Source organism: Staurois parvus, unplaced genomic scaffold (genome assembly GCF_062004578.1).
Source record: "Staurois parvus isolate SC_StPar_1 unplaced genomic scaffold, SC_StPar_1.0 ptg002226l, whole genome shotgun sequence".
NCBI classification, from domain to species: Eukaryota; Metazoa; Chordata; class Amphibia; order Anura; family Ranidae; genus Staurois; species Staurois parvus.
In genome coordinates, this window is record NW_028320022.1 from 243479 (window position 1) to 255492 (window position 12014).

The 12014-nt window shown below is 41.8% G+C and overlaps 1 long non-coding RNA gene and 5 other non-coding genes across 6 annotated transcripts; all 6 read left to right on the forward strand.

The window, feature by feature from the left end:
* Positions 1–652: 652 nt before the first annotated feature.
* Positions 653–9743, forward strand: LOC149431520 (uncharacterized). The gene is made up of 7 exons (XR_016309245.1): positions 653–946; positions 3712–3763; positions 5503–5575; positions 7358–7412; positions 8996–9021; positions 9445–9466; positions 9652–9743. It is a non-coding gene; the product is annotated as an uncharacterized LOC149431520 (long non-coding RNA).
* Positions 982–1119, forward strand: LOC149431521 (small nucleolar RNA SNORA16B/SNORA16A family). The gene has a single exon (XR_016309249.1). It is a non-coding gene; the product is annotated as a small nucleolar RNA SNORA16B/SNORA16A family (small nucleolar RNA).
* On the forward strand, positions 5208–5338 carry LOC149431522 (small nucleolar RNA SNORA16B/SNORA16A family). Its single transcript, XR_016309248.1, has one exon. It is a non-coding gene; the product is annotated as a small nucleolar RNA SNORA16B/SNORA16A family (small nucleolar RNA).
* Positions 8836–8908, forward strand: LOC149431523 (small nucleolar RNA SNORD65). The gene has a single exon (XR_016309251.1). It is a non-coding gene; the product is annotated as a small nucleolar RNA SNORD65 (small nucleolar RNA).
* On the forward strand, positions 9091–9162 carry LOC149431524 (small nucleolar RNA SNORD49). Its single transcript, XR_016309250.1, has one exon. It is a non-coding gene; the product is annotated as a small nucleolar RNA SNORD49 (small nucleolar RNA).
* LOC149431525 (small nucleolar RNA SNORD99) lies at positions 9504–9578 on the forward strand. The gene has a single exon (XR_016309247.1). It is a non-coding gene; the product is annotated as a small nucleolar RNA SNORD99 (small nucleolar RNA).
* Positions 9744–12014: the final 2271 nt, after the last annotated feature.

Here is a 12014-nt window from a genome sequence, read left to right on the forward strand (position 1 = left end):
CCATTACTGGTAAAAAAAAAAAAATTCCACTATACCACCATTTGTAAATGCTATAACTTTCACATAAGCCAATTCATTTACACGTATTGGGATTTTTTTCAACAAAGAATACAGAATACATTCTGGCCTAAATTTATGACAAAATTTGATTTTTTACATTTTTTTTTACTGGACATGTTTAATAGCAAAAAGTCAAAAATATTGTTTTTCTTTTTCAAAATTGTCAGGATTTTTTTGTTTATAGCGCAAAAAATAAAAAATGCACAGTCAATCAAATACCACCAAAAGAAGGCTCTATTTGTGTGGGGAAAAAAGGATGTAATTTTCATTTGGGTGCGGCGTTGCATGACCGCGCAATTGTCAGTTACAGTAACGCAGCACCGTATCACAAAAAATGGCCTGGTCAGGAAGGGGGTAAAGTGGTTAAAATGGCGACCACCAGCTCCACTGTACACATTGTAACCTCTAGTGAGCCCTTCATCCTATCACATTGTAGCAGACACACCATTAGGGCTTCTGAAGCAAGCCCCTCCCTTTTCCATCTTCAGACTCTTAAGTCACGTGAAAGAACCCTTACCCAATCACATGATTGAGGATTGTCCCCTGTAGAAACTTCCCCTCCCCTTTGTGATACATCCGTAACATGCAGTCAGCCCACACAGATCACTGAAGGCATTCATTCATTCTGATATAAAGCACGGCAGCTCTCCCATCCTGCCTTGCGTTGTCCTGCCCACTGAGAGTCAGCCAATCAGATGGGGAATAAAGAAGGCGTGGAGCAGTACAAATGTAGCAGCGTGCTGCCCTTCGTTCTCTTCCCGGCTGTGCCGTGCTGGTGAGCGCAATGGAGCACGTTGACAAGCTAGAGCCATCCGCGTGGCTGGGGCCTCATGTGTGCCGGGTTGAGGCCTCTACCCTCGCCTGGCCCCCTGACTGATAGAGCGAGGTATGTATTGGGGCTGTGTAGTGGAGTGTTCTAGACGAGGCCCTGATCGAAGCCGGGTTAGTGGCTGTGTAACTAGCGCGGTCAAGCAGAGGCCCAGAGTACACTTCTCTTCTGACGGTCGCTGCTCCTGCTGTGCTGTGCGGAGGTCAGCAACATTGAGGGGAGAGACACGTTGTATAGTTCCTTCTGTGTACACAGTGCAGGCGGAGGGGGCGCTCTTCTAGTACATGGAATGCAGGGAGCTGTCTATTCACCTCACCCATCCCGAGTCATACTCTGCTACCGCCGCACTGTATGGGGAGCTGTGTGCATGTATGGGCAGTGCAGTAACCATAGAAGCTTCTCATTGCTGCCATTCCGTTTACAGCCGAAATCCATGTGGGGTATTTTTTTTTTTTTTAAAGGGCTGTGCCAGCACTGCACAGGTTAAATGATGGTTTTGCTGTAAGACACCGAAGCTATATCATATCACGTGACCTGCCGATCATCCTCTCACAAGACTAGTCCTCTTGGCTCTTGTACCCCCCCCCCCCCCCCCGCGGGCTGTCAATCTTGTAAATGGACTGTTCCTGATGTCAGCGTGCTCCAGACAGGAACAGTCCACTGCTGGACTGTAGGGGAGCATGGTTTTCTGTAAGGTTGGGTGAGTGAGCTTAGTCTTCACCCTTAAAAACAAAAAAATAAAAAAGCAGCGGATCTAGGCTTTAAAGGATAAGTCCTGGTTCACACTTGTGCTGTTTCTGCGGTGATTTTTGTTGTGTGTGTTTTTGAGAGATTTATTATACAGGGTTTATATAGCACCAACAGTTTGTGAAGCGCTTTACAAAATGAATGCAGACATTGGTTACAATAAAATTTGGTACAAGAGGAAACTGAGCCCTGCTCGTTGGTGTGTATTTTGGTTACAAATAAGATCCCTGTGCTCAAATCCCAACAGCTAGTGCATGCATTTATCCATCAGGTGCTAAAGGGGTGTAACCACATATTAACACTAGAAACTCTGAGGACCCTCTGCACACTGGTATATACCCTTCCAAGCAGACTATGCAATAAATAGGGATATTTGGTTCACACATATTGCAATACATGCTTAAGCTGGCCAACTGTGTCAAAGTAATCCCTCTATGGCCAGTCCTACTCTGCCCTGCCTACGCAAATGCTACTGTGGACACAATGCTAGCATAGGGGAAAAGACACAATGGGGAGAGCTACAAGGTTCAGGTCTGGCTACTGACCCAACAATACAACAAACAAGAGATCCCTGTGCTCAAATCCCAACAGCTAGCATTGTGTCCACAGTAGCATTCACGTGAGCAGAGTAGGACTGGCCATAGATGGATTACTTTGACGCAGTTGGCCAGCTTAAATGTGTATTGCAATATGTGTGAACCAAATATCCCTATTTATTGCATAGTCTGAAAGGATATATACCAGTGTGCAGAGGGTCCTTCAGAATTTCTTGTGTATTTTTGTTGCTACGTATCCATTGAAGTCAGTTGAACCAAAAATGCACTTTTGCGTTTTAAAAGGCTTTTGGCTCTTTCCAAAAGCTTGGCAGATGAATAAAGCATAGCTGTGACCATGTCCCATAAGAAACCAAGTTAAATGGACTGTAGTGTTTCTGTAAAATGCACTACAAATGGCCTAGGTGTGAACCAAGCCTAACTAGAGGGATTCCCCCCTCCCATTAAGGAGATTCATCCTCTCTACTTGTCACTAAAACAAGAGTGGAGGGGAAAATCTTTCAACTAGTTCTAGTGGCAACTCATTTTTGGAGGCATTTCCCCTCGCTTCCTGGTAGCTGTGGGTCAGGAAATGGAAGGGACATAAGGCGTGGATTGCAAGAAAAAACTGATAGGTGTTATAACACTTCATTGAAAAATCCTAAGTTGCCCTTAGGCAGTGGAGCACATCTTGGCATGTATATTGTGTACCTTCTGCCTCCCTATACATTCTTCCCCCCCCCCCCCAGCCCATTAAATTGGAGTGCCACCCACAATATTCAGGGACAATTCACAGGTATCAGTAGACTGCTGGACCATTTAGGAGGCGCAGAGCGACTTGTGCAGTGGGAACTTGGCTGTGAAGCCACAAGCTCACACCCGGTTGCCCACAATTGAGATGGTGATGCAAGGGAGAGAGGACGGCTCAGATGAGGACATCGCTGGTTCCTGGGACAGGAGTGTGCTTAAAGGCAGCAGCTACAGTTTTTGTAGCTGCTGACTTTTAATCAATCCCAGATTGACTGGAGTTCCTCATTAAATTTTGAATGGGTTTCCTAACACTGCACTATCTAATGAGCGCCAATAACCCACTTACACTCACATTTTCACTGTACTGCAATGTGCTGGGGGGGGGGGGGGGAGACTTGCTAAGATTGGAACACAGGATCTGGTGCACCTGTGCTTGGCATCCAAGTGACTTCTAGCTTTCTTTTCCAGTACTTGACTGAAGCTGTTTGGCTACTGTGCACAGCTGCTTCAGTCTTGGTATATTCCTCCTCTTGATGGGGGAAAAAAGGTAGTGGGGTAGTATATCTGGTATGGGGGGAGCAAAGCACTTCTGTGAGGTCAGGGGTGCTCAATAAGGAGAGGTCAGAGGAGTCCAACTCCAGTTGGTGCATTCTCATGGGCATACATGTGTATGGTATAGGTTCCCTTTACGCTTTCTGGTTTACTTTTGTGCTGTGACATTTTATATGTATTTTTGAGTGACTTTTTGCCAAACTGTTTTGCCTTAGTTCACTTTCTTTTCTTTTTTTATAGATTTTCGTTCCTGCCTAAATTTACCGAAAGTACATTGTGTACAGAGCTCTTGGTGAGTTGTAAAATTTTATGTACATCTGTTCTGGTGTGAACATAGTAAATCGGTTAAAGCAGAACTAATGTTACATTCGAGTGGGCAGGCAGTTCATTGCAAAATGCTTTCTTGTCTGCAGTGACCCACACCTACCTACCTGCCTGCTCATGGTAATCCCTGGCACATAAATTGAGCTGTGCATGCTCTGCTTACAGCAGCCCATCCAATACCTATGTACTGGAATGATTGGCTCCGGCTTGTGTGCGGGAGTGAGGTCATCCCACATCGGCCACAAAACAGCAGATAACAGAAGGTGCTGGTAAGGGACCGTTGGAAATGGGAGTGTTGAGCCCTTTAGTTATGCTTTACAGCAGAACCAAAACTCATAATACACTTGCCTTCACTTTCCAGCAATGTGGCAGTTGGATCCCTTACTGGCCACTGTCATGTTCTCCCTTGGTGCTGAGTTTTGGCCTCTTGATTGACTAGCAGAAGATATGCAATACAGTCTGTTTCTGGCAGAAAGCACACTGAGCTGTGGATTCAGTAGAAAACTGAGTGGACAGGCAAGTGATGTCTTGTAGAAAAGACATGGCATGTCTCTTCTGCATCAAAAAGCCTGCCTGCTTCCATTTACTGCAACTCTGGACATCTGTTTTAAAGTGACCCTGTCACTACATGGTCACTTTTACAGGACTGACAATATTTTAGAGGGTAGGGTGTAAGTCGTAAGCACTGATACTATATAACATAGCTTTTCCTGTCTGCAAAGGCTAGGCTTCAAATTATTCTGCTGGCTCTTCTAGTCGGCCATCCAGCTTTTATATGATCGTCTTAAAGTGGAACTTTACCCATAACTTAAAAAGCTTGTTGGCCAGCGTCATACATTCCATGTTAATGCTCCTACCAAGTTGGTGTGCTGTAAATTGCCTCCAGCATTGTTCTGGTTTCTTTTTGGTGGAGGCTGTTTTGCTGAGAACTAGAGCCCCTGAGCAGTAAATCTTCAGACTCAGCAGATTAGCTTCTAGATTTGTCAGTGCTAAAAAAGCACAAATGAACATGTGCAGAGCAGGGTGAGAATGGATTTGATTTTACTAAAGGTAGATATACTATGCAGTTGCTCCAGAGCTTGGTAAACGAGGTGAAGCTTTTCTTTGCAAAGAATACTCAATCATATGTAAGAATTAAACAGCAATTTTTTACTTGGGTGTGATTGGATGATAAAAATCGTCTGAGCTTCCCCTCAGATCTAGAGCAACTGCATTTGAAGTGCATGGTATATTTGACTTTAGTAAATAACTTCCCAGTGTATTACAGGATTTTAAGCAGTATAAGCACTTATTTTTTTGTTTTGTGTAACTGTATATGTAAAAGGGGCCAGCCCAAGTGATCTAGCAGGAACTAACTTTCTGACTAAAGTTCTACTTTAAAGAACGCCAAGTTACTTAGCCCAGGTTTGAGGTTTGGCTCTAATCCAAGCCATGACGGCACTTATTGCTGCTGTGGATAGTAGTGAGCCTAGATAAACATTTCCTTGACGGTCGCTATTTAGGGTTTTTTGTCTACTTGGCAACATTTTGGGAAATGACACTTGCATGATGTAGGTGTTCTTTCATTTGAATTTTTTTTTTTTAGTTTTACAGACATTGCAAGTGAATGTCAGGCTTTTGCCTAACTAGTGAACCAGATCTATTACAGTTCTGCTTACATTTGCCCATTGGATTGGAGTTTAATTCAAAACTTTTTTTTTTTTTTAGGTGTACACTGACAAACTACACAAATGGTGCATCCCCAGGTGAACACTCAAGACTTCCAGTGGCACTAGAAATGGTAAGGTTGTGTAAAAGCTAATGCAGGCCATGCATGGGTCGAATTCCAACATAACTGAGGAATTTTTTTTCCAATTCTGTCCTATTAGTGTGCCGCAGCAATAGCCAATTTTTCGTATTTGAGTGATCGTAAGTTTTTGAAAAACAAACTAATTTCTAATCTATGGAGTTGTGTGAAATATAATTGAGAGAGAAATTAGCTTGGGCTGTGACCTAGAAAGGATCCCCGGCCACGTTCTTTTCTTTAGCAACATGAGGTGAAATTGAAGACTTGGTTGGCCAAATTTCAAAATTAATGGTGGTACCATCAGATTACAAAACTCACAATATGCTATTTTTCTAAAGTAAGTGTTCAGAATTTGACCCATGTATGGCCTGTATTACACTGTAAAATTGCATATGATCAGAAATGAGAACCTACCTATCCAAAGTACAATTAGATTTTGTTCACCTAGCAGAACTAATTTTGTCCCAAGGCCACATGCAAACACATGGGTGGTTTAGCTCATCTGTGTCAAATATCAGTGTTTCCAGTGTGCAGTGTCCAACCCTACTGTCATCGCTGACTGGCTAAAATGCACAGTGGATGGATCTTTGTTTTTAGTATGCTCATTTGGAGCTGTGAGGACAGAGCAGAATTCTGCAATTAAGGCATGTGGTCCTGAATACATACAGCCCTAAATGAGTACAGCTTCAGACTTTTCACTGACTGCTGTAGTTTTAGCATGTTCTAGATTTTGCCAAGCTGCACCTGTGCCAGAAAATGCTGTGAATTGACTGATGTGCCAAAACCACACGTGTGTGACGCCTAACAGAAGCTTGTACTGAGAACTAGTAAAAGCTGCTCTTGCTGACCTCACATGGTAGCTGACATGCTCTCTGTCTTTATTACATGTAGTTTAACCCATATACTTTGTTTTGAGTCAGTGGCTTTGTAAGGCCTGAGGTTATAGGATCAGCATGACAGCCAGGCATCTAGCATTTTCAGAAGTAGACCATGGCAGAATGCATATCTTGCTATAGCTGCTTCTTTTAAGGACAACCATACTGGGGAGTGTTTTTATTTAAATTGAGACCGATGTATGCAGCAAACTGCAACAGATTGCAAAGTTCTGAAAACAAGGCACGTCTTACTAGACAGCTGGGGTCAGGTTCTCTGTTGCAGAGCTACTTTATAGTAGCTGTGGGAGGAATTTATGAATAAAGCTGGACCTTTGTAGAAAATCTCTGCTTTAGTTTATCAATGGCTGTCGTGACCTTTAATTTTGAAGCATGCCAACTTTTTTTCCTGTCAGCTGGTGCTGGATTGTGCCTTGCTGCTTCAATACTTTACAGTTGTATGCTCCTGCAAAGGAATGATGCTGCACTACCATTTGCTGTCCAGATGCTCAGATTTCTCAAGTAGACAGGACACTGGCTCTCTCCATAGTGCAGAAACATGGTACTATGGCTGCCTGACATGCATTTGTGGCCCTTGAAGAGGCAAAGGGCACCAAAAGACACAGCCAAAGCATAGTTGTACGAGTCCTGGTTACAGTAGCTGTGAAGCTGAGCAATGTCTTTAGCAAGCTGAGAATCTGTCAATGCATGTAAACCGAGGCCTGCAGCTAGCTCGTAGCAGCAGGATCTCCAACAGCATGCAAGAAAAACTGAGGGGCTTTGACAGGTTCGGTTTTCCAACTGGTTCCATAAGCTGTCACTCAACCCTCTCACAGCTCTGCCTTTTCATCAACTTTTATCATAAACTTTACTGATTAATTTTATTTTATATTTTTTTCTGCAGCTTGTGCACTGAGGCTGAATGCATTTAATGCAACAAAGAACAGTTTACATTTAAGGTAATGCAAAATTGAAACCTTTACTAGTGTAAGATTGGTGGTAACTGCTGAAATGACAGATTAATGGTGGTACAGAGGTGTTTAGGTCTGAGTGACCTTTTTTATGTTCAAGCCTTGCCACTTTCCTGCCAGTTGCCTCAATTGGCAAAACAGGAGCAGATAGGAAAGTTCTTAATGGCCTGGTCTGCTCAGGGCTGGAGAATGCTACCTTTCTGAGCATCTTGGTATGAATACACATCTGGTGATGGAGAATGTTGGTCACTTGTCTGAGCAAATGGGCCTGAGATGTGCACTGTTTTTATACAGAGAACACAAACATGTTAAGTTTGGGACCGTCATGTCCATATGAGACTCATTCTTGTCTTTGCCCAAACACAAATGTGTTTTGGCCAAGACATAGAAAACTAACTTATCTGCATATGATGTATAACTTGGTTTTGTGGTTTTGAGTGGTGGTGCAATACAGATTAAAATGTCACTGAAGGTGGAACGATTAGTTTTGGATAGAAAGGATTTGAACAGTCAGGTTGGTTCCCCATTAGGGAGGTTGAGCCTTTCCAATGATGCTAAACCGTTCTGGTGTCACCTTGGTATTCCCTTACAGGAATTTTCTGTCCCTTCACTTCCTGTCCCATAGCCAAAACAGGAAGGGAAATCTCCCCAATGGGACACAGATGGCAAAAACTGACAGGGGTTATAACCCTCCCTGACTCTATCCAAAAAACAAAGACAGTAGTTGGTTTTAATAGTTGGAAGGGGTTGGGCTATAGAGGAAGCCAACATAATAGTCCTGTTATGTCACCAGTTCTACAGTGCAGCTTTTTGGTTCTATGTTTACTGTGGCAATCATATTTTACAGCTGGTGTCAAATATGGTAGAGGTAACACTCAGGCTGTGTACCTGGAATACAAAAATGGCAACCACCCCAACCTATAGCTCTTCTCCATAGCAAGAAGCACATGGAAAGACGAGGCATGTCTTGCTCACTTTCTAGACTGCAGCAAACAAAGTTAACCCCTTGTGTTTTAACACACATTGTTAAACAAGGTTAAGTTATGTAAATGTGCCTTAGCTGCAGTGGTCATGTCACAGCACCCAGTATATCTGCAGTCCTAACTATACATTTTAAGCCTCAAAGCTATAGGTATGCACTGGACACCCAGCCAGAGACTGTCAGTGAATTTGTGAGTGGACACATTGGATAACGTAACAAACGGTACAAACAAATGGCAACCACCCAACCTATAACTGACGTTTTGTAGCAATAAATACATGGAAGGGTGATGCATGTCAAAAACAAACTGCAAACTTACAAGCCTGCTGGTTAGTAAATGAGCTGGGAATTTGTTTTTTCGTGCTGTGTACCTGGTCATGGTCTAATTGCCACCTACTCTATCTACCTTTGCTGTTGGATTGGTGATATTCATGATGAAAACAAACTGAATATAGCTGGAATTACCGGCAGAACTCCCTTGTTGAGAAGCTGTTTTCTGAATATATCACTTCTGTATTCCCCCCCCCCCCCCCCCTGCCAAAGAGAACAGGTTTGATTTTTATTAAATGCTTGCTTTTTTCTTTTCCAGGATGGAATTCTGCCTCTGTTCCTAAAGTAAGTTTATCAAACATATCTCAATTCAACATTTTAACTGAAGTCTAAAGTTTTTGTGCTAATGGACTGTAATATGATGAGACTCTGGAATAGGAAGTGCCGTCAGATGCGATAACTGACGATACATTTTCCACTCTGAAATTAGTTTGGCAGTTCTAATTTTGTACAAACGCCTTTATACCCTGCCTAAATGTTAGTGCAAGCCGAATAGGGTATAAATACAGATTTCCTGTTTGCAATACAGTAACCAAACTAACCAGTCTCAGAAAACAAGGGAAAACTATGTATAGCTAGTCTGTAACATTAAAAAATATTAGCATGCTGACTTGCAGAGCTTCCAGGGTAGAGGACACATGGTTGGATTCAGATCTGTATTGCTTTTTTTTTTTCACTAACAATTTTTTTTTTTTTTTTTTATTGCAGGGTTACAGCTGGTGTAAAAAAGGTAAGTTGCTACAAGACTAGCTAAATGAAGGCATGTTACTGGTCTGTGATGAGCTCATAAATTGTTGTGGACAGTTTGGATGAGATATGCGGATATGGGACTGAGACCAGTCTGATGCAATGTGTAACCCCCCCCCCTTGCCCTGCCCTAAGATTAATTTTTTTCCCCCCAATTTTCTGTTGCAGGGAGTTGAGATGCGTGAAGAATGAAAAATGGTTTTAACTTGCTGCATTTTCTGGTGGTGGTCATGACTGAATAAATATCTTTACCTGTCAAACTTGTCAGTATCTTCATTTGGGTTTCTTACTATTAGTCCATTCTGGTACTGCTGCCCAGAGGATTGGGGGTGTAATTGTCAACCTGTGACCTATTTTCTTTGTTATCTAAAAGCAACATGTGAAAACCACAAACATTTTGACAGGTTTTTATAAATTGCCTACATTGGAGTAGCATGCTTAAATCTCGCTTGTGTTGCAATCGGCCCCACAATGTGCAGACAGCCATCACTTGTAGATTACTTGATTGTGTAAATGTCACAGAAGCAAATCTTTCTGATGTATATGTAGGTAATGCCTCCAAATTCCATGAGCAAAGTGATGGGTAGCATAGCTGGAGGATAGGCATGCAGGTAAACCTGTTTGGGTGGTCAGAACAGCTGCCCGTGACAGGTTTGGGAGACCAGTTGTATGATGGCACTGTACTGGTGACAGTATGTAAAAAAACCTTTTTTAATTTTCCAAAATTTATGACAAATTACAACTTCAAAAAACTCACCATGCCTGTTTATGAAATGCGTCTGACTGTCTACTTTGCAAAAAGGGTAATTTGAGGGATATCTGTACTGTTCTAACATTCTTGGACTGTCAATACTTCAGGATTGATCAATTTTAAGATATATCCCATAGTTTGAACTCTAACTTTCCTACAGACTAAATAATAAATACTAATTTGGGTTATTTTCACCAAAGAAATGTAGCAGAATACATATTGGCCTAAATTTATGAAGAACAATTATTTGCAAACTTTTATAATGGAACCAGAGGTTTTTTCAAATTTTTTTCTTTTTGTTTAGCAAAAAATAAGCTCTAGTGTGAAGAAAATGATAAAAAAAACTTTGACAATTGTGCAGTCATACAACATTGTAACCATAGTGTGAGCGCTGAAACTTGGCCTGGGCAGGAAGGGGGTAAAAGTGCCAGGTGCCTTTTTTGGTTAGCATAGGGGAGGGTTATAACAAAATTCTGTCCCCCTGCAGACATTTCCCTTCCTGTCCCATAGCCAGTCCCCCTGCCCCCACCACCACATGCATGCGCACACACAGCTTTCTTTTACTACTATTTGATAAACTGTTTAATATTTTTGCACTATAACAAAGATTGACCATTTTAAAAACCAATGATTTTGACTTTTTGCAATAAACATCCAGTAAAAATGTTTAAATGTTATCCTAAATTTAGGACAATGTATTCTGCTGCATGTCTTGCTTTTAAAAAAAAAAAAAAATCCTAATACATGTTACATAAGTTAGTGTCTACAAGTGTGTTGTAATGGCAGTGCTGCAACATAGCAGGACTGCAGTAGGAATTCTGACACTCGTACAGTGATCAGTGCTAATAAAAAGCACTGGGCAGAAAGAGGTTAACATCTGGGACAATCAAAGGGTTACCTGTGCTGTTTTACTAGGGAAACATACTGTGCAGAGATGCACAGCAATATGTTACTGCTGGCAGGAGAGACATGTTTACACAAGGTCTCTCCCCTGTCAGTGATTGTCAGGTGCTGGCAAGGGTGGTGTGTGCGCCCCTCACCTGGAAATGTGCAATTGTGCATTCTCCCCCTTGCATTCATGTATTTAGCCCCAAGTGCATTACTTTAAATTTTTCAAAAGTAAACCTTTACCATGTATTTGCCCATTTCTTTATTTTGAGGCCTACTTGTAAGGTTTCTATATCCTGCTGTGAAGTTATTGCCCCACTTTAGCTTTGTGTTACCAAACGCTGAGATTGAGCTATTTGTACTGACCTATATATAATTTATGAATAGATTTAACAGAATTGGTCCTAGGACAGAGCCTTGGGATACCTCATTCTCCTCCAGACCAGCTTTGAATACTCACTAGCTACCACCACCAATTAGTCATGCCCTTGTAACTGGTTTTCTATCCGCAAACAAAAACTTTAGTTTGTAAATTTAAGTGTTTTATGGGGGGCTGTATTGAATGCTTTTGCAAAATCCAGTTACACTACATCCACTGGCCTCCCTTTATCTAGATGGCAGCTTACTTCCTCATAGAATGTTAATAGATTCATTCGGTAAAAAATACTTTAGTAAATCCATGCTGATTACAATTTTTTTTTTTTTAAATCTTCCACCTCCAGTAGTTTAAACTGTCAATTGTTAGTTTTCCTATAGTTTCCAGCAATATATCATTGGCTTTTTTTTTTTTTTAATATTGGTATCAGATTGGTCCTTTGCCAGTGTACTGGCACCATTCCTGTTAGTATGTTGGCCATAAATTGGGTATAGCTGTCTGGCTTTAAAGCAACAG